Below are 22793 nucleotides of genomic sequence, written 5' to 3' on the forward strand. Positions count from 1 at the left end.
CTGGATTAAGAAAATGTGGCACATATACACCATGGAATACTATGCAGCCATAAAAAATGATGAGTTCATGTCCTTTGTAGGGACATGGATGAAACGGGAAACCATCATTCTCAGCAAACTATTGCAAGGACTAAAAACCAAACAGTGCATGTTCTCATTCATAGGTGGGAATTGAACAATGAGAACACCTGGACACAGGAAGGGGAACACACCGGGGACTGTCGTGGGGTGGGGGGAGGGATAGCATTAGGAGATATACCTAATGCTAAATGACAAGTTAATGGGTGCAGCACACCAACATGGCACATGTATACATATGTAACAATCCTGCACGTTGTACACATGTACCCTAAAACTTAAAGTATAATAATAATAATAATAATAATAATAAAAGATTGCTGAAAATCGGCCCCTAAACTGTCCTGGCTTCTGAGGTTTCCACTGAGAAGTCTACTATTGCCTGATGGGGTTTCCTTTGTACGCGACTTGCCCTTTTTCTCAAGCTGCCTTTATGATTTTTTCATTGATTGACCTGGGACAGTCTGGTGATAATATGCCTTGGTGATGTTCATTTTGCATAGTATCTTGCAAATGTCTTCTGGATTTCTTGTATCTGGACAGTTACATCTAGCAAGATTAGGGAAATTTCCTTAAATTATTCCCTCGAATACAGTCTCCAGGTTGTCTGCTTTTTCTCCTTTTCTTGCAGGAATGCCAGTAATTCGTAAGTTTGCTCACTTTACATAATCCCATATTTCTTGAAGACTTTGTTAATTTATCAAAATTCTTTTTCATTTTTGTCTCACTGGGTTAGTTAAAAAAAAATGGTCTTTAAGTTCTGAAATTTTTCCTTCTGTTTGGTCCAGTCTATTGATAAAAATTTCAATTATATTTTGAAATTCACTGAGTGAGGTTTTCAATTTCAGAAGCTCTGACTAATATCTTTTTTTGCTTGTTTGTTGAGATGGAGTCTCACTCTGTCACCAGCCTAGAGTCCGGTGGCATGATCTCAGCTCACTGCAACCTCTGCCTCCTGGGTTCAAGCAATGCTCCTGCCTTAGCTTCCCAAGTAGCTGGGATTACAAGTGCCCAACACCACGCCCAGCTAATTTTTGTATTTTTAGTAGAGACAGCGTTTCACCATGTTGGCCAGGATGGTCTCCATCTCCTGACCTCGTGATCCACCTGCATCAGCCTCCCGAAGTGCTGGGATAATAGGCATGAGCTCTAATATCTTTTTTTTTTTTTTTTTTTTTTTTTTGAGACGGAGTCTCGCTCTGTCGCCCAGGCTGGAGTGCAGTGGCGCAATCTCGGCTCACTGCAAGCTCCGCCTCCCGGGTCACGCCATTCTCCTGCCTCAGCCTCTCCGAGTAGCTGGGACTACAGGCGCCCACCACGACGCCCGGCTAATTTTTTTGTATTTTTAGTAGAGACGGGGTTTCACCGTGGTCTCGATCTCCTGACCTCGTGATTCGCCCGCCTCGGCCTCCCAAAGTGCTGGGATTACAAGCGTGAGCCACCGCGCCCGGCCTCTAATATCTTTTTAAGACATTTATCTCTTCCTGCATTTCCTGGATTGCTTTAGAAATTTCTTTGTGTTGATTTTCAACTTTGTGTTGATCTCACTGAGCTTCTTTGCAACCCATGCTTTGAATTCTTTATCTGTCATTTCTGAGTTTCCATTTTGCTATTTAAAAACCTTGTTTCAAATATCTCTTCTTTTTCTTCCAAATAGCTCTTAATTAACAAAAATTTACTGAGCATCTACTACGGGCAAACACGGGAAATCTAAACATGCACAACTCTCAATCATAGCTTAGGATGACTTAAGAATATAACAGAAAACACAAGCATATACAGAAGAAACTCAACCCAACATTACAGCGCCTTTTTAAAGGTTATGCAGAAAGTCCTTGGAGACACCACAAAGGGCCAGGCACAGTGGCTCATGCCTGTAATCCCAACACCTTGGGAGACCAAGGCAGGCAGATTACTTGAGGTGAGGAGTTCGAGACCAACCTGGCCAAAACAGCGAAACCTCATCTCTACTAATAATACAAAAAGTAGCTTGGCATGGTGGCACATGCCTGTAATCCCAGCTACTCGGGAGGCTGACGTATGAGAATCACTTGAACCTGGGAGGCGGAGGTTGCAATTAGACGAGGTCGCGCCACCGTACTCTAGCCTGGGCGACTGAGGGAAACCATGTCTCACAAAGGAATGCCTGAAGGAGTGTATGGCGAGCACACTGGGTCAGAGCAGCAGATTCCACTCCAGCTGAGCTCCGTAACCACTGGAGGAGATGCTCTCCCTCCCACTATCAATTTCTGTATATTTTTACACTACAAAACAAAGTGTAATGATTTCGAAGCATTCTAGGACAACGTATGTGTAGAAAATAAATAAATAAAATTTTTGCAATCACCTCTTTCAACATTGCCATCTTTCAGATAAAATGAGAACAGGCCTCAACCCAGATACTGAATCAAAATCTTTGGGGGAATAGGACCCAAAGTATATATTAAAAAATAAAACACAAGTTCCCATAATCCTCAAGGTGTGAGAACCACTGTGTTGGACAATAAGGGAAAGAGTATTCTAACGTGAAGGAAGCACTGGGACATGAAAGCGCAAATGAGCACAGAGTGGAAAGGGATCTTGAAAGATGAGGCTGGAAGGTGGATGGTTCCGAAGTGAGGGGCTTTTTATGCCACGCCAAGGCATTTGAGCCCTTAGTGATGACAAAACCATTGAAGATTTTTAAAATAAGAAAGTGATGTGACTGGCCCTCTGCTTCCACAAAGGAAGGAACGGGACACTGAGTGTGCAGGAGCAGCAGGTCAGAAGGCTGCCATTCCAGTCCCCGTGACAAAGGAAGGCCTGGAGCTGCTGGAGGGTGGAAGAGAGGACCAATTCAAAGAGTACTTGGGACTGGATCTGTCAGGACCAGTCACCAGATGAGGGGGGATTAAAAAATGGGAACATTCATGGATGATGACAACATTAATCAAGATTGGGAAATGCAGGGAGGAAGAGTAGTTCCAGGGGAGGAATGAATTCCACCTCAGATATGCTTAGTTTGAGAGCACCCAGGGGACATGTGTGCACACTCCACATGTGGTTTGGGAAGACTGGTCTGGAGTCATCAAGACAAATGTGAATCTGGAAGTGATGGACACAGCCGAAGTAAAGCTACAGAAAGGCAAGACGTAAGGCAGAATCCTAAAGACCTGCAAAGGACACATCCAAGGCCAAGTACCAAGAGTGGCAGAAGACCAATCTTTTAAGAAGCATAAGAATGAGTAGCCCTGGAGGGTGAGAGGTCAAGAAGCAGTGGTCACTGTCTAATGTCACAGGACACAATGTCCAAACCCAGCCATCTGATTTGGCAACTGCAACTTTATTAATGACATTAGTGACAGTCAAGAGGCAGAAAGCCGCATTTTATAGATGAGGAGACTAGGTCTTAGTGCTTAAGTGACCTATCTAAAGTCATGAAGCTTAAGTCACACATTTATCCGGTAACTGCCAGGATAACTGCACAGGAGGTACGAAGACATGGTTCTGAAAGAACAGGGGGACGAAGTCACAGACACAAAGCTGGAGTATAACTTATTAAATGCTAGCCAAGCAAAGACCTAGGAACAACCCAGAGGAAGTAGCAGTCAATTCCCTGACAGGAAGCGGGTTAGCAGGGAGCAGGGGAGCCTCCCAAAAGCATACCTAGTACTGGGCCTTATAACTGAGCTAGGAAGGACAAGGACAGCCAGACCATGGCAAGGGCTATAGGAAGAGGGAGCAGCATCATTCACATCAAGAAAAAAATCTGTAGGACATTCAGATGAAGAAGTCAAGACTATTACTTCACTAGAAAAGATGAGAAGAAATACAAACCCAGACATTCAAATAACTTCTGAAAGGTCTTCAATGTAAAACTTTCCCAAACAAAAGTATCTCAATTATCCTTTTATGGGTGGGGCAGGACTGGGGAGGCAAATGCATGCAGCAGAGACAGAGACAGACAGTGAGAGAGAACACAAGAAATTGTACCTCCAAAAATCGAAAGGGAAGTTTTTTGCCCTGAAGACTAACACACAGCTACGGTTTATATATATATATAATATTATATAAAATTTATAATAGACAAATGTTATTACCTTTCATGAAATCTAAGTTAACCTCAATGCTCATGTGAGATCAGTGCTATTTCCACTTTAAAAGGAAACAGCAAGGATGGCAGATTTGAGACCTCAACCTCTGGGCTCTCCATCTTACACGGTTTTCCTTTTAGCTCCAAAGTTGAACCTGATCTTACTATTTCCTTATTTTTACTAAAGGTGCTTACACTTTAATTAAAGTGTGGCTGAGAAAATATAAAAATGTTATTCCCAAATTCACATTCTGTCTCTACAATAGATTGTATATTTTCTCTATCTTTTTAGGCTTTAAATTTCCTCCCTCTTACTTCAGAAGGGAGTTTCTGGCATGTTCAAAATCCATATCAAACCATACACTTATACTTAATTGAGCAATTTTCTGAGCACATTGAAAGCGTATCACTGTTCAATATGATAGCCTCTAGCCACATGCCCAACAACTTTCACATATGCCCAACAAAAGCTTGTTAATTACCTCTACATCAGAATTAAGCATTCTACAATAAGCCAAAAATTAACATAATAGACTAAAAAGACTTTAAATTTCAAGGTAGCTCAAAGTGATTACAATCTTCAACAAATCAATAAAAGCAGCCAAAAAAAATCAATTGTTACATCCACATCCCTACTGATGGAATACAAAATGTGTTTAATGTTATTTTTTTAATAACAAATGGATTTTGGATAACATACATTCTTAACCAGTCCCTCCCAAGGTGAATGGCCAGTCTTTGTGAGACCCTGCTTTGATGGGAAGGGGAGTGGGGAGGCATGAAGTATACAACCTGATGCCAAAGATCAAATTGCATATCAAAGTCCAAAATGCACACCAAACTATATACTGATCATTGAGCAATTTTCTAAACAGATCTGTACTATTCAATATAATAGCCACGAGCCACACGGGGCCATGAGCACTTGTATGTGGCTATTAGAAATTCAGGTGTGTTTTAAATGCTAAATACATGACAGACTTGGAAAAAATAGTATAGATAGACAGAACAACCATCAGTTTCAAGGGCCCCCCGCTGGAATCTATCTAAGTCTAGCTGTTTAATAATCACTCAGACAGCTAATCAGAAATAGATTATTGGATACTAGCTCCAAAACTTTTTATTCTCCAAGTTTGAAATGGGACTCTGAATTATTTTTAAATTTCCCAGGCAAAACTCTTGTATAACTATGTTTAGAAAACACGTGTCCTCATCAACAAAGCTCTTGGCCACAAACCAACCTCAAAGTCAACAAGAGATGATAGGACCCAAAGGCAAAGGAATGAACCACTTTTTAAATCTTTATAATACAAATTAAACAGAAATAAGACACCATTATACACACACCAGATTGCCCAAATTTTAAAGTCTCACAATACCAAGGTAGACTGTGATGCAGAGCAATGGGATTTTTCACACATGGCCAAAAATTACTTTAGAAAAAAGCTCAGTATTTTCTTACAGGATTGAAAATAGTCCTATCCGTGACCAACCACTCCAATACCCACATGTTTAACATGGGGTAGGAGATACATGAACAAGAATATTCAACATGGTGTTGTTCATCATAGCCAAATGTGAAAAAAAAAAACATTAGCAGCAAAATGGCTAAATATATTGTGGTATATCCACATATGAGAAACTACACAGAAAAATGAAAGTGAAAGAACTATAACTCCTTACAAAAATATAAACTGAATTCAACACATAATGTTGTGCAGAAGAAACCACACATCCCTTGAATCAATTCAGAATACATTGTAACATATAAACCTATTTCACAGAAGTTCCAAAAAGCAAGTAATAAACCATTTGTCTAGGAATGCCTACAAAATTCATAAAATTATAAAGAAGAACATGAAAGTGATTACCACTGAAGTAATTAAAGTATTACCTATGAAAGGAGAGAACGGGTTACAATAGTGACAGACAAACAAGGAAATTTGTGGGCTGGTAATACTCTACTTTTTGCCCAGGGTGGTTACACAAATATTGGCTTTTTAGTTTTTTGTTAAATCTTATGTATTAGACTCAAAAATAGGTAATGGCTATAATAAAACAGAGGTTCACAGAACTGTCCAAAGCAGATAACCCTGCTCAAAGAGCTTCACTTGAATAAAGGGAAAAAGCACACCATTCTTGGATAGGAAGACTCAGAATCATAAAGATGTTCATTTCTCCTTATATTAATAGTTAAATTTAAGTCCATACAATAAAAATGTCAATAGGCTTTTTCAAAAAGAAAAGTCAATGTAAAAATTAATAGAGAAATATAAACGTGTGAGACAGCCAAGAAATTTGTAATGACGGTGGATTGACTGCACTTTCAGAGACTAGAACAAATTTTTTTAAAAGCTAGAATGATGACCAGATAAACAGATAGATCAATAAAATATAACTGGAATTCCCGAGACAGAGCCAAACACATAACGGGTATTCAGAATACGATAAAGGTAATATCTGAAATGTTTTGAGTGTAACACAAAATTTGGAAGCAATTTTTAAAATTAGTACAATTCCATTACATAAATATAAAAATATCCCTCATGGCAAAATACGGTAAGCAAAGTCAAAGGACAAACAACAAACTTAAAAGCAACAGTATGTCACATCGCCAAGAGCTAATTTCCTTAATATATCTAAAGTTCCTACATATCAATAATAAAACAGTAACTATATAATAGAAAAATAGGTAGAGTATAGGCACAGTCAGCTCTGAGAAAAAAGAATTACAAATGACTCATTCATATGAAAAGATGCCCAAACTCTCTAATAAGAGAAATGGAAGTTAAAAATCAGAATAAAATAACATTTTCACCTATCAGATAAACTTTAGTAGCACTCTGCACTGGTGAGTGTATAAGGAAACAGGCACACTAAAACATTGTTGGTAAAAGTATATATCGATATAACATTAATGGAGAATAATTTAGAAATGTGAGAGATGATGTATTTCCATTTATGCATATGTACTTCAGCACTGATATAATAGGAAAACTGGAAAAAACGGGGACTACTAAAGCATGTTACATTCAGTCGATGGAATGAATGCTCTACAGCCAACACAAAGAATGAGGCAGTCCCGTGAGTACTAACATGAAACGGTCTTTTAGATATCCATAGCAGCAGATCTTTTTCCGTGCTGGCTTCACTACTGGTAGAGTCAACTTCGGTAAGGTAATTCAGAACATCTAATTCAAGAACTATGACCTCCCCATAAATACTGAAGATGAATTCAAAGCTACCAATTGGGGAAAGAGCTTTTTATAAACCACCAGAAAAATCTACAAATTACCTAGAAAAAAAAATAACATTCTGCAGAAAAAAATCAAATCTAACTAAAATCACCCAAAACTGAATTCTTACTGCACTTGCACCCTAACCTGTCTCCTCATCCTACCAAATCTGCCTCCTTTCCTCCTGGATCTCCTATTTTACTTAATGGGGTCACTTCTACCCAGCTCCTCAAGCTAGAAACAAGAGCCTTTATTCATATTTTCTGGGCTCCCAAAATACTTTTAAAATAATTTCTGTAAGCACTTATATTAAATTGTCACTGGCCTATAAGGTTGACTTTCCCTTTAGACTGTGAGCTTCTTAAGGCTTGGGAACAATTTTATTCATCTTTGCATTCCTACCAATCCCTGAGTGGAAGGCCTGGCTCCATTTGTGCTTTTCATTCACTGAAAGAAAAAATGAGGGAGGGGGAGAATCATGCCTCAAGAGTTTGCTTAAAGTCAAGGGGAGCAGACTAATAAACAGTTCATATTTACCTTCCATCCTTCCTAAAGGGCTTAAAGCTCTTAATATTAATTGCTACAATTAGAAACTCTATAACTACAAATGTAAAATAAATACAAGAAGCATAAAGACACCTTATTCAACATTCAGTAAGTACTTCTTGTATAAGTACAATGGATGAACACAGACATGGTTGTCCCTGCACTCACAAAACTTACGGGCCAGTAAAAGGACAATTAAATGAACAATACGAATGATGATAACTAAATCTTTTATTACATAGAGAACAAGCATCATGACTACACAAATTAGAGAGACTTATTTGACATTCCTCTCTCAGGGCTCTTTCTTGTCTCCTGAATTATATGGCCACTGTGCATTCTAATCCCACATAAACCAAACACACTCAGTTCAGCCAGTGAGAGGCCCTATTCTGCCAGGACAGGCCTATAGATATCAGACACAACATCCTCTCTTCTCCCCCAGACAATCCCAGACAACGGCACAGAGAACTGCCAGGCTAGAGCCCAAACATCCTTAAACTCCATGGTAAACTGATGATGATAAAAACAGCCAGAGAGTAATTAACTCACAAATCCCCAAGTGTATTCTCAGATCATCCACATGAACCAAAAAGCAGTGAACTTTTCCAAATGCACAAAAACAGAAGCAGAAAGCAAGTGATTTAATCAAGACAACACAGAGATTAAAGGTAGGCATCTACCTACCACCTGAATGAGTGTTTGTCTCTTTTGATCTGTGTCTTAACCAACTATACAAAAATGTGTTGTTAAATACCTGCAAGCTCCTGTTTTATCTTACGGAGATCACCACATTATTCCAAGTTTAGAAGGTACTGCCAATATGTGTAATCTCTTCTTGCTATTGCTTGATGTCATTAAAATATTAAGCATGAGCTGAACAGCAATTCTAAGTCACAAGTTCTTGACTTTCAAGCTATATAGTGATATGTGGCAAATCAGCGGCAAGAGATCAACATAGATTCTTGCATAATGTGTGATCAACATAGATTCTCTTATGTTGTGCTGAGAAGGCAAGACTCAGTATGGAGTCTGGATACACTGACTGCTCTAGGGCTAGGGAGAAGGCCCCCGATGGAAGACCATCTATGCATCTCTGAATACAGACTGCCAGAGTATCAAATTTTATACTAACTTCAAGGTGAATGTTAAATAGCCCTACAGGGCTGATAACAAAAGTCGCCATAATAAAGTAGTCAGAAGCAACAATTGTGAATCATAGAAAAGCAGCTCAGTTTTGGTGTGCTACAAGTAATTTACACTAATGAAAATTAAAATAGTCAACTTTATGAACAATTTAATAAAGATTATTCCTAAAACATTACTCTTGCCCTCACATTTCTAGGAAAAAAACAGTAGAGATACAACTAGTTTGCTGGGAACTACATATAACACAGTGAATACAAGTGAGAATGTGTGTCATATGAATGCCACCTATCATATCAAAGTAGGCTGACACTGCAGATCTGAAGCAAGCAGCTCTCTAACACCTAATAAATCCTAAATACAAATCCCTGTTCCTACCTCGACCAAGTAACCTCTGGCATTTACAAATTCTTTCTTAATATGAAAATAAGAATAATCCCTGTCTAGGTTTGTAAATAATGAAATTTATAAAGATAAAGAAAAAGAAAAACAAACAAACATACACTTCGGATCCTTTGATCAACATGGTCTGCCTACCTGGACAACTGGATGAGGTGGAGCAGGTTCAGAACCCACTGGGAGAACTCCAATACAAGGCAAGAAGACAAGTAAACAGGCCATTATTTAATGTAAAGAAACTGGAACCATCACACATTGATGGTGAGAATGTAAAATGGTACAGTCACTTTGGAAAACAGCTCCTCAAAATGCTAGGCACAGTTATCCTACGACCCAGCAATTCCACTACCAGGTATACACACAAAAGAACTGAAAACTTAAGCTTCATAATTGCAAAAATGTGAAAACAACCCAAATGTCCATCAACAGACAGACAAATAAAATGTGGTATATCCATATAATGGAATATTTGGCAATAATAAGAAATGCATGATGATATGCAAAGATAGATAAACCTTGAAAACATGCTACTGAAAGAAGTCAGACACAAAAGACTGCACATCGTATGATCCCACTCATATAAAATGTCTAGAATAGGCAAATCTATAGAGACAGAAAGTAGATGAGTGGTTGCTTAAGGCTGAGGGGCTTGGGAAAAATGGGGAGTGACTGCTAATAGGTGCAAGGTTTCTTTTGGTGATGGAAATGTTACAGATTAGACAGTGGTGATAGCTGCACAACTGTGAATACATTAAAACCACTGAACTGTACACCTTAAATGGGTAAGTCCTATGGTATGTGAATTATATCTTGATAAAGCTATTAATATCTATTGTTATTATCTTTAAATAATTACAGCTTTCAACCATCAAATGATATGTCTTATCAAGATGAAGTATGGATATGTTGTCACCCCAACAGCTACAATCCATGTAGTTCACAAAGTCCTGTCACAGCCCCCAGTCCCCATGACCAAGAGTCTTCCCCAGGGCATTTCTTCCCAGAGAAGATGCTCTCTCTTCCTAGGATCACAAGTGGAGCTGGTTTCAATTGGGGCTGCTTCTGTTACAAGAAAGAATGGGCCAACACTCAAAGAAAAGCAGAATGAGAGAGGGAATGGGGCAGTGGGATAAGGAGGAAGGGGGAAAGAGGAAGGGGAGAAAGGAGGAGACACAGAGAAGAAGAGCACAGTGTTTATTGTTGGAGCGTCTGTATCCAGCCATGCTGGCTAGTTTAAAGTGGGTTTCTGTAATTCGCTTTTAGGGGAGTCTTAATATGTTATTTCACAACAAACTCTTTCCTCATTTAACTGATGAACTTTCTAAGGATCTATACACAAGTTAAACTAAATCCTGGGCCTTTTTTGTTTAACAAAAAGACATATGAAACATTGGAAAGAGCACATATAGCTCAGTGGTTAAATGAAGTCAAACAGACTTAGATTCAAATGTGAGTCCTAGGCTTACCTAAGTGACCTTGGGTACACACTATTTAACTTCTCCAAACCTTAGCTGCCTCTTCTGTAAAATGGGAGCCCTAGGTTTGGTTTCCTTACACACAGGCCACTGTCCGGATTAAATGAGATAACCCATGGCAGGGTCTCAGTACAGTACCTGGCATATGAAAACACAAATATATGACCCACCATTATTAGTGGTAAACTCATGATTTATCTCAGATAGAGCATAGAAAAGTTTTGTTTTAAAGCAAAGATAGTATGAATAAGACTAGTAGTTAAGACCTGGAGAAAGCTGTACCATGCTTCACAAAAAATACTTCTCATTCATTTGGAGAGCATTATTTTTAAGATATGTTAGAAACTAAACCTAGCAATGGTAAATACAACAGCCAGAACCAAAAATGCTAATTCATAAAAATCAATTCCGGTTCTTACCTAACCTTGTCCAATACATACTTTAGTGAGAGTTACTTCTGCTTAGCCTTCAGTCTGAAATCACTTTTGAAAACCACTCCCCACTTGCAAATAAGGCAGTTTTAGATAACTGTTTAGATTGCTAAGCTTTGTGTTCTTCTATGACACTGAATATTATTGCACCCACATGAGAGAATTCCCTCCATTCATTTACTGCCTGTAGATATCAATAACTTGGCTCAGACATAAGTTCTCCCAAAAAGTGACCCTGTGATCACCCAGCGGAGTTTATTCATTCATTCAACAAAGATTTAGTGAGACCCTACTATGTGCCAGGTTCTGTACTAGGTACTAGAGATGCAGAGAATAAAACAGATATCTCTTCTCTCTGTTCTCATGAGGACCTGTTGCCTCCTCATCAGAATATTAACCACACTGATTTCTGATTTCCTAATTACTTCTCTGTAATCCCTACAGAGACTCTAAGCAAACCTGAGGTCAGGGACCATAGCAAATCTGATTTTCATTGTATCACATTATTTTGAATAATAAGTCACGGAAAAAAAATTGAAATAGAATGAGCTGTCTGCACAGTGTAGCCACAATATAGCTATTTGCATGGTCAGAGACTCATGCAGAGCAAACTAGGAAGTGTGTAGAGAGACATAGGCTTTACAGGTCACTGAGACTCCCATCAGTGCCAAATATAGCCTGCCACTGATGTCCTGGCTACATCTAGAGCTTGATCCAAATTATATGATACAGGCCAGGCACGGTGGCTCACGCCTGTAATCCCAGTACTTTGGGAGGCCGAAGTGGGCAGATCACAAGGTCAGGAGATCGAGAACATCCTGGCTAACACGGTGAAACCCCATCTCTACTAAAAAAATACAAAAAAATTAGCCAGGTGCGGTGGCAGGTGACTGTAGTCCCAGCTACTCGGGAGGCTGAGGCAGGAGAATGGCATGAACCTGGGAGGCAGAGTTTGCAGTGAACTGAGATCGCACCACTGCACTCCAGCCTGGGTGATAGAGCGAGACTCCGTCTCAAAAAAAAAACAAAAAAAGCAAAAAAAAAAAAACAAATTATATGATATAGATATAAAATTATATGATAGATATAAAATATACATTTATTTTTATAAATACATATATTAGATTATCTTTTCACTGAAAATATGTCTATATAAGGTAAGGAAGAATAAAACTCCCCATAGATTAGCTAATATAGAATTTCTTAGGTGAAACGCACCAATTCCAGAAAAAGCATGAACTACTACAACTCACCCAATATGAATTTAAATAGCCCTATAACTAGCTGTTAAGAAAACTGAATTTGTAACTTAGAATCTCATGGAAAAAAATCTCTAGGCCAGCCGGGCGCAGTGGCTCACGCCTGTAATCCCAGCACTTCGGGAGGCTGAGGCAGGTGGATCACCTGAGGTCCAGAGTTCGAGACCAGCCTGACCAACATAGTGAAACCCGGTCTCTACTCAAAATACAAAAAATTAGCTGTGTGTGGTGATGCACACCTGTAATCCCAGCTACTGAGGCTGAGGCAGGAGAATCACTTGAACCGGGGAGGCAGAGGTTGCAGTGAGCCAAAGTTGTGCCATTGCACTCCAGCCTGGGCAACAAGAGCAAAACTCTATCTCAAAAAAAAAAAAAAAAAAAAATCTCTAGAACCAGATAATTTTACTGGAGAATTCTATCAAATGTTTAAAAAAGAATTAACACTGGTTTTATACAATCCCTCCCAGAAAACAGAAGAGGAAGGAATACAGCTCACTTCAATAAAGGGAGTGTTCTAGACTTAAAGAGACTAAAGAGACTAAAGAGACATGAGAACTAAATGCAACCTGTAATTCCAAATTAGATCCTGTTGCTAAACAGAATTTGATGAGATAACTGGTAAAACTTGAATAAAGTCAAGGATGTGATGATGGAAATGTATTAATTTTCTCATTTTGATGGTCATTTTGATATTACACGGCAGAATGTCCTTTTTGTAGGAAAAATACCACAAAATATTCAGAAGCGATGGGTCACCAAGTCAGCAACTTACTCTCAAATGGTTCAGGAAAAAGAAAATGCTCTCTGAATTGTACTCATAACCTTCCTGTAAATTTAATAGTTTTAAAACAAAAAAATTACTTCTTAAAAATATAGAAGGCTATCTTTATGATCTCAGGATATAGAAGAATTTCCTAAACTAGGTATAAAAATATTGCAAATCATGAATGTTATAAATTCAGTAACATGAAAATTAAGAACTTTATAAATGGAACATTATTCAGCTTTTCAAAAGGAAAGAAATTCTGGCTTTTATGAGTCACATAACATACATCATATGTGACAACATGGGTGAACCCTGAAGACATATGCTAACTCAAATACGCCTCTCACAAAAAGACAAACACTGTAAATTTCCACTTATATGAGGTATCTAGAACAGTCAAATTCATAGAAACAAAAGGCCAGCAGCTGGGCCTGGGGGAAAATAGGGAGTTGTTTAATTAATATATGGTTTCAGTTCTGTAAGATGAAAAAGTCCTGGAGATCTATACTATTCAACACTGTGAATACACTTATCACTACTGAACTGTGCACTTTAAGATGGTTAAGATGGCAAATTTCATGTTTATTACCACATACATATATACATTTGTTGACAACACTATGAAGAAAGAAACGAAATAACACAATATTGCAGAAGTCACTCCTCTCCGGGATGGGATCTAAAAAGCGCACACAGGGAACTTAAAAAATTATTTTCCTTAAGTTTGAGTACAAGTGGCTTTCATCATCCTCTAAAAGGATACCTCTTGCAAATCTAATTTTTAAAATCAACTCCCCAGGAAAGGGAAGATGTACCAGTACAAAGAGCTCTAAAAATAAATAAAGAACTAAAAGAGATGGAAGGGAAAAAGGAAAGAACCAGGAATTCTCCCAATATTATTAACTTTAAAGTCTATTTTCTAAATAATAAAGGATCAATTTCTGTACAACAACTTAAAGTTATAAGTGGTACTGATCAAATTAGACGTAACTTTACATAACTACCAAATATCTTTTTAAAATACGGAGCCAAATAATACCAAACCCTCAGCCTCCGTATATTACTCACCAAAATAGGAGGAGTCAGACAGGACAGTGGCAGTTCTTGGTGTTCTGACCGAGGGGAAGCAGAAAGATGTGCTGAGGGCCAGCGTTCTGCCTGGAAAAAGATGGAAGCTGGTGACTACACAAAATACAGTTTGTTCAGAGGCCTCCCACTCCTGACTAGTTTCCCTCTAAGAAAAAAAAAAAGAAGTAAGTCTCAAAAATATATGCACATAGTTCCTTAGGGGGAAAAATTAAATGTCTAATTTTTCTTCTCAATAGCTTTAAGATATGCAAATCAAATTCTGAATTTTCTACTGTTCAACTGGCTATATCAGCTGGGACTCAGGTCAGATACCGATGGGTCACTGATGCTGATTGAAAATCACCTATATTTTACTCTTATTTTTATTCACAATGCTTTCAGGAAAAAAACAAGTTTGATTTAAATTTTTCTCATCATTCTACTCAAATGACCACAGGCTCTTTATTCTATCAAACGAAATTCTTATTCTGAAAAATACAACAGAATCCTTTAAAGATAAAATGTGCAACCTCCAAATAGAATCTTGAGTCCTGCCCCATACCCTGAACTCCAGACTCACATTTTCAGTGGTCTCCACATTTCTACTTCAAAGTCTAGCAAGCATCTGAAATTTAACACAGTCGAAAGGAAAATCTTTCATATTCACCTTTTCTCATATTCCAACAGCCACTTCTCTTCCAGGCAGGTGCAAAACGGCTGTCATATTTACCTTCCACTGAGCTGTTAACATTTAAACTGTCCATGGATGACAAAGCTAAAACAGCATTGACTGTAACACTCCTTCTGGGGCCGTGGGGCCCACACAGAGTTTTGCTCCTGCCAGCACCCAAAAGCACTCAACCCAGCTCCTGCACTCACTTGCCTGTGTGTTCCCTCCCACAGGGGATTGAGCACAGAGGGTTCCAGTGAGTGGGGTCTGCCCCTGCCAGCGCCTAAGTGGCCGGCTACTTCCGGAACCCACATCTCAGTTCCCACCAGCAAAGGGGTCAGGGAAATTATTCTGCTTCACTACCTCAGCCAGGTGACCGAATTAACATCAACAATGATCAGTCACACTGAAAGCACATACCCTTTGTATGATGTGATGAAAACGACACTTCATCTTTGTGGTCTTCCTCCCAAACACCCATAAGACCAGATATATCATAAGAAATACATTTGATAAATCCCACTTGAGGGACATTCTACGAAATGCATGACCAGTAGTCCTCAAAGCTGACAAGGTTAACAAAAAAGAAAGGAAAGTCTGAGAAACTGCCACAGTCTAAAGGAAGCTAAGGAGACACAACAACTAAATGTAATATGGTAACCTACATAAGATACAGGAACACAAAAAGGACCTTGTTATAAACTGCATGTTTGTGGCCCGCCCAGAATCTTCATACGTTGAAGCTTTAACCCCGAATGTAATGGTATTTGGAGACAGGGCGTTTAGGAGGTAATCAGGATTCGATAAAGTCCTGAGGGCAGGGCCCTGGCCTGATGGGATTAGTGCCCTTATAAAGAGACACAGAGACCTTGTTCTTTCTCTCTTTCAGCAAGAACACACCTAGGAAAGGGGAGTGTGCCCCTCTGCCAGCCAGGAAGAGAGTCCTCACTGGAACCCAATCATGCTGGCACCCAGATCTCAGAGTTCCAGCCTCCAGATCTGTGAAAAAATAAATTTCTGTTGTTTAATCCACGCAGTCTATGGTATTTTGTTACGGCAGCTAACTAATACAGACCTTAAGTAAAAACTAAAGAAATCAATCAAGTATAGAATTTAGTCAATAATAATGTACCACTAGTTGCGACAAATGACAATACTAATGTAACACGTTAACAATAGCAAAAACTGGATGTAAGTCATTTGGGAAGTCTCTCTACTATTTTCACAACTTTCTGTAAATTTAAAACTTTCCTAAAATACAAAGTGTATTTCTAAAAATCCGATGGCTTCCTATCATATTTTTATTATAACCAAAGGCCTCCCAATCTCTTTCACTCATCATCTAATACACCTTGCTCACTCTGGTCTCCTATGTTCACCTTTACAAGGGTTACAAAGTGTGAGTTACGCAAGTGTACACATTTGTCAAAATTGATCAAACTGCACACTTAAGGTCTATGCATTTCACCATATATGTTATACTTCAATTACAATTATTTTAAAATATATGATTGCAAAATGAATACTCTGATGACCTAAGAAGTACCATTGAATTTGGTGGCTGCAAACACTAACATTTCTTTTGCTTTGGAATCTGCAATTTGGCATGGTTCAGCATGGATACCTCATTGCTTCTCTATTTGCCATCAGCCAGGGACTGGTATTATCTAAAGGCTCACTAACTCATATATCAGATGGTGGATGCTGGCTGTCACCTGAGACTTTAGTGGGGCCTGGAGGTTCAAACACCTATACAAGGCATCTTTTTATGCCCTGAGCTGCCTCACAATATGGTGGCTGTATTACAAAAACTTTATATTCGGTGTGACTCTAATTTTGTTTCAATATACACACACGTTCTAAAAAAGTTAACAAAAGTTTTCTCTGGAGTGAAGGAAAATGAGTGATTTTTAAGCTTTCAGTTATACGTTTTTATTTTATAAATTTTATACAATAAAATGTATTACCTTCTAAATCAGATGAAAAAAATTCAGTTCCCTATTAGGGTACATATACATTAGTGAAAACACAAATGAAACTGGAAATGCAGAAGTGTCAAATACATTTACATGTTATAAAAAAAGAATCCGCTCATAAACAGTAAAAACATTATGAAATACTTCACTCCACCTTACTTTTTTTTTTTTTTTTTTTTTTCCTGAGACGGAGTTTCACTCCTGTTGCCCAGGCTGGAGTGCAATGGCATGATCTCAGCTCACTGCAACCTCCGCCTCCCGGGTTCAGGCGATTCTCCTGCCTCAGCCTCCAGAGTAGCTGGGATTACAGGCGTGTGCCACCACGCCCAGTAAATTTTTGCAATTTTAGTAGAGACAGGGTTTCACTATGTCAGTCAGGTTGGTCTTGAACTCTTGACCTCAGGTGATCCACCTGCCCCAGCCTCCCAAAGTGCTGGGATTATAGGCGTGAGCCGCTGCGCCCAACCCACCTTACTTTTTAAGTGACAGATGAACTGAACATCAGCACATAAGAAACTAATAAAAAATACAAATATGTTCAATGATACTGGTGTCTTCTAAATTGCATATCTGGCTCTTTTTCATGGCACAGGTCTCCCTTAGTCCAATTCCTTCCTCAAAACCTTCTCTCCATATATTCCTTTAATCATAACCACCTACTAAACATTACCCTAGAAATAAAATCACCTGGAAAGCAAGGCCTACAAAGGCAAACCTCAGATGCTGGATACTTCCTATCTTAAAGCATGGTGTAACCTCACTTAATAATAGATTCTATATTTTTCTTAAGATTTAAGGCCTAATGAACAAATACTATGGCTACCTCAAGGTCACTCTGTACTTCTCAGTAATGATTAAACAATCCAGGAGTCTACGGCAAGATCTTTTGCTCCTTTTCCTTCCCCGGCCTCAGCCTTATTGCAAAACACTCCCTCCTTTCTGCTACCTGGCCCTGCAAGGCATATTCTTATATTCCATACAGACCAATAATTTCTATCATCTCATAAATTCTACACTTACTCTAGTAAAAAAGTTAACTGCTTTTTTCTTACACTAAAGTTCTTTTCTTCATCTGACATCAAATAACTACTTTTATAATTTCCTAATTTTTCAAAACACTGTTGATGTGCTCATACCAAATTAACATACTGATGTTATATTTTTGCACTTTTCATTTCCTGATGTATCTTTTTCCTGTTAACTCACACTATCTGATTACAACGAATTCGTAAGCTTTCTCTCAACCTTGACTATTTACATTATAAAAATGTTCTATGTTCTATAAAATGCTCAACTTTAAAATTATAGCTAAATGATTTTATTCATCCAATTTTACAATATGAGTTTTTAGTTATTCCAAGAACTTCATCAACTAGAAAGTCAATTCTTAGGTGCTTCAAAGAAACAATTTATTATCGGTATGAAAAGTTAAGGCTTGAGTGGTATTAATCAAATATTCCCAAGACTTGCTCAAATAGAAAACAACTGTAAATATACTCATGTGTTGCTTAATGATGGGGATACATTCTTAAAAATGCATCATTAGGCAATTCCATTTCTGTGTGGACATCACAGTGTACTTACATAAATCTAGACAATCTAGCTTATGACACACGCAGGCTAGATGGTACACACGCAGGCTAGATGGTACAGTCTGTTACTCCTAGGTTACAGACGTATATAGCAGCTTACTGTACTGAATACTGTAGTAACTAACACAATAGTATGTGTGTATCTAAACTTGGAAAAGGTACAGTAAAAATACAGCATAAAAGATAAAAAATGTCTTAGCTATACAGGGCACTCACCATGAATGTAGACTGCAGGACTAAAAGTTGTTCTGGGTGACTGAGTGGTGAGTGAGTGTTAAGGTCTAAGACATTACTGTACACTACTATAGACTTTATAAACACTCTACATTTAGGTTACACTAAATTTATTTTTATAAAGTTCTTCTTTCTTCAATAATAAATTAACCTTGGCTTACTGTAGTTTTTTTACTTTAGAAACTTTTTAACTCTTCTGTAATTGCACTTAGCTTAAAATACATATTGTACAGCTATACAATAGTATTCTTTCTTTATATCTTAATTCTATAAGCTGTTTTCTATTTACTTTTAATTTTAAAACTTTTTGCTAAAAACTAAGACACAAACAGGCCAGGCGTGGTGGCTCACGCCTGTAATCCCAGCACTTTGGGAGGCCGAGGCAGGCGGATTGCCTGAGGTCAGGAGTTTGAGACCAGTCTGGCCAACATGGTGAAACCCCGTCTCTATTAAAAATACAAAAAAAATTAGCCGGATGTGGTGGCGTGTGCCTGTAATCCCAGCTAGTCGGGAGGCTGAGGCAGGGGAGTTGCTTGAACCAGGAAGGTGAAGGTTGTAGTGAGCCAAGATCATGCCACTGCACTCCAGCCTGTGCGACAGAGAGAGACTCTCGTCTCAAAAAAACAAAACCTAAGACACAAACACACCCATTAGCCTAGGCCTACATGGGGTCCAGATCATTTATATCACTGTCTTCCACCTCCAATCTTGTCCCACTGAAAGGTTTTCAGGGGCTATAACACGCATGTAGCTGTCATGTGCTATTATGACAGTGCCATCTTTTGGAATATTTCCTGAATATTGTAGTGTAATTGCACTTAGCCTGCCTCAGGCTGTTCCATAGTTAACTTTTCTTTTTAGTCAACAGGAGCATGCTCTAAAGCAATGATAAAATGTATAGAAACTACACAAACCAGTAATGTATTTAACAATGTCAAGTATTATGTACTGTACATAATTGTATATGTTAGACTTTTACAGGACTGGCTGCACAGTAGGTTTGTTTACACCAGCGTCACCACAAAAACATGAGTAATGTGTTGCCCTAAGACATTATGAATACTACAGCTTCACTAGGTAACGGGAATTTTTCAGTTCCCTTATAATCTATGGGACCAGTATCATATATGAGGTCTAATGACCTCACTGGCACTATGCAGTACATGACTGTACTACACAAATTAGGGCTATACGTGGCTGTACAAATTTATAGTAGTCCCAAGGTACCAACTCAAGACCTTTGGCTAAATAAAGAAGGATGTCAAAAATTTTTAAGTCCTGTCTCCTTCCCTTGATTCTCCTGCTTATTTCAGTACTGAAAAAGAACTTTCTCTGGTTGCTGAGATGTTTAAATGAGTTCATTACTATCAAATCACTTTTAAAAACTTATGCGCATTATATAAATTAAAAGGTATTATTAGCATAGTCAAGAAACTATTTCGGCATGGGATGGAGGGTAAGCCTATGGCAGACATGGGGTTGGGAGAAGGGAAAGTAAGAGGGGGAAGAGAAAGACAGAATGTGAATATATACTTGTCTCCCTAAAAGAAATGCGAATGTATATGCCTATCTCCCTCGCCCCTCATCAGCAAAATGTTTGCATTTGCTGATACATTGGCAGCAGCCTATTTAATCAGGAGTGTGATATGCTAAAAGGTCATACACTGCATGTCAGTGTGGAAAACAAACAGGATCCTCCGCAGTGCTGAGAAGATGAAAAACTCTAAATTCTGATCAATTTATTAATAAACAGAGAATAGTATTTTCTTCAAATATACGATTAATTTCACTACCAATACTTTATTCGCATGATACACATTATAACTGCTGTTGAAGGTAGGTGGGGATAGGTACTTTACTATTTAACTGTAAGTTATGACGGCAATACGAGATTTCAACAGAAAGCAGAATTATTTTACACTCCTTCCACATACTTTATTTTATTTTAAATAGTAAGGCACATGGCAACCTGTACCCTAATGTCGGGTTTCCAGTTTGCTGCTAGGAAAAGTCGTCTGGACAAGGGGGAATCCTGTATTATAAATGAAATCCCTGAAGATTAAACAACAGGAGCACATTCTAGCTAAGGACCTTGAACCAGTATCCCGTGTAAAGTGCAAGTATGCTTGAAATAATTGTAAGCAAAATTTCCAAAGTCAACTACCTTTAGCCTGAGGCTAGAGCAATCACCTAACTCTACCCCTACACACCCCATCAACAACTTCCTTAAATCTTATCCTCAATTCTCACAATAAAATACTTCCAAACTTTCTTTGCTGAATAAAAATGACGCTGCTTTTCCCATCACAATACTGTTGATTTCTCAGTAACCGTTAGGCCCTTTAACCATCAAACTCAATTGGCCTCATTTAAATGCCACCCTTCCATAGACACTGCCAAGTGCTTTTTTGAGGGTTGGGCCAGGAGGTAAAAGTGGCTGCTTCTATCTACAAGGTTGCAACTTTCTCAGCTAGAATCCTGGGAATAACTCCCTCTGACTTTTCTTCATAACCTCTCTGCCCTCCTCGAAACTGTTGCCTCTGTGTCCCTTAAACCACACTCCAATGCAAACTGTCCCCAAAGTGCAGTAGCACTTAAGTCTCTCTGTGCCCCCTCGCACCCATCAACGCCATCTCTAATGCACCGTTCACACCTAGACCCATGCATCAGCCTCTCCAGTGGTCGCTCAGAGCCACGCTCGGGGCAGGCACAACCACGCAGGCCTCCGCGAAGCACAGCCTTCCGCGCCCCGTCTACACCCCAGCCCGTGCGCACCAAAGGCAGCTCCCGGACCCGACCGCTGAGTCCCAGCCCCGCTGCGGTGGAAGGCAGGGACCAGCATGCACACCCTCAAGACTGTATGAAGACCCTCCCCGGGGGCTGTCGTCGGTACCAACGCCCGGCCCACCCCGGCCCTGGCGGCGGATGAAGGTCTGGGGTCGCACGCCGCAGAAGGAGGGAGGAGGCAGTTCCAAGCGAGGGCTCTCCCGGGGAAAAAACAAACTTGTCTTCGCCTCCCTGTTCAACTCTCAGTGCACAGTATCTTTACCCAAATTACAAACTGCCAAACTATTAAGTCTTGAGCTTTCAAGGAGAGTTAGGAACTCTCCTATGGCATTGTCTTCTAAAAATCTGCTGCACAAAGTTGATGTTTGCATCAACTTTGGAGCTCAAATGGATTACTTTTATGAAGTTTGGGGCAAATGGATTATATACACATAGGAACCCCTCCCCCAACACACAGAAGGTATGTGGACACGTAGAATTCCCGGCGGCGGGAAGAGGGCACCAAGCGACCGGCCCCAATCCCCACACCTCTCCCAGGCCCCCCGCTCAGGCAGTACCGCGGCCGCAAAGAGCGGCGAAGGCGCGATGTCCGACGCCCAGGTGCCTCGGCGTACCCACCTGGTCGAGTGGCAGGTGCACTGGGTTGCTGAGAGGCCGCAGCAAGGTGGAGTCCGTGGTACTGATGATACTGGAGGGCGACTGAAAGGCTCAGACTAGAGACTGCTCTCAACTTTGCGCCCTGGCCGCCGCCCGCGCTCGCCGCGAGTGACAGCGCCCCTGCCTCCGACTGCCAGAAACTTCCAACGCCCGCTCCGCACCTGGCGCGCGCTGGCTGCAGACGGCCGTAGGGAACAATCGTTGCGTGGATCGCCGACGCGGCAGCCAATCAGAGAGCGCCGGCCGCACCGCGCCCCTCCCCCCTGCCGAGGATGGGGCAAGAGGAGGAAGCGCGGTGAGGGCTGTAGCCAGAGGGGGCCTCGAGGGCGTGGTGGGACGCGTTCCCAAGGTGGGAGCTTAGTAGGGCGTCTTTGCCCCCCTCGCCCCTCCGTTTCTCCTCC

General features: G+C 39.8%; 1 long non-coding RNA gene across 2 annotated transcripts in view; it reads right to left on the bottom strand.

Annotated features, from left to right (window-relative positions):
- Positions 1 to 22562, bottom strand: part of LOC131384272 (uncharacterized) — a 77556-nt gene extending 54994 nt beyond the window's left edge. For both annotated transcript variants that reach the window (XR_009214950.1, XR_009214949.1), the window contains exons 1-2: positions 22354 to 22562; positions 14477 to 14642 (exon numbers count right to left, since the gene is read on the bottom strand). This is a non-coding gene — a long non-coding RNA (uncharacterized LOC131384272). The remainder of the gene's footprint in view (positions 1 to 14476; positions 14643 to 22353) is intronic.
- Positions 22563 to 22793: the final 231 nt, after the last annotated feature.

The sequence above is a fragment of the Hylobates moloch genome, unplaced genomic scaffold, assembly GCF_009828535.3.
Source record: "Hylobates moloch isolate HMO894 unplaced genomic scaffold, HMol_V3 SCAFFOLD_9, whole genome shotgun sequence".
NCBI classification, from domain to species: Eukaryota; Metazoa; Chordata; class Mammalia; order Primates; family Hylobatidae; genus Hylobates; species Hylobates moloch.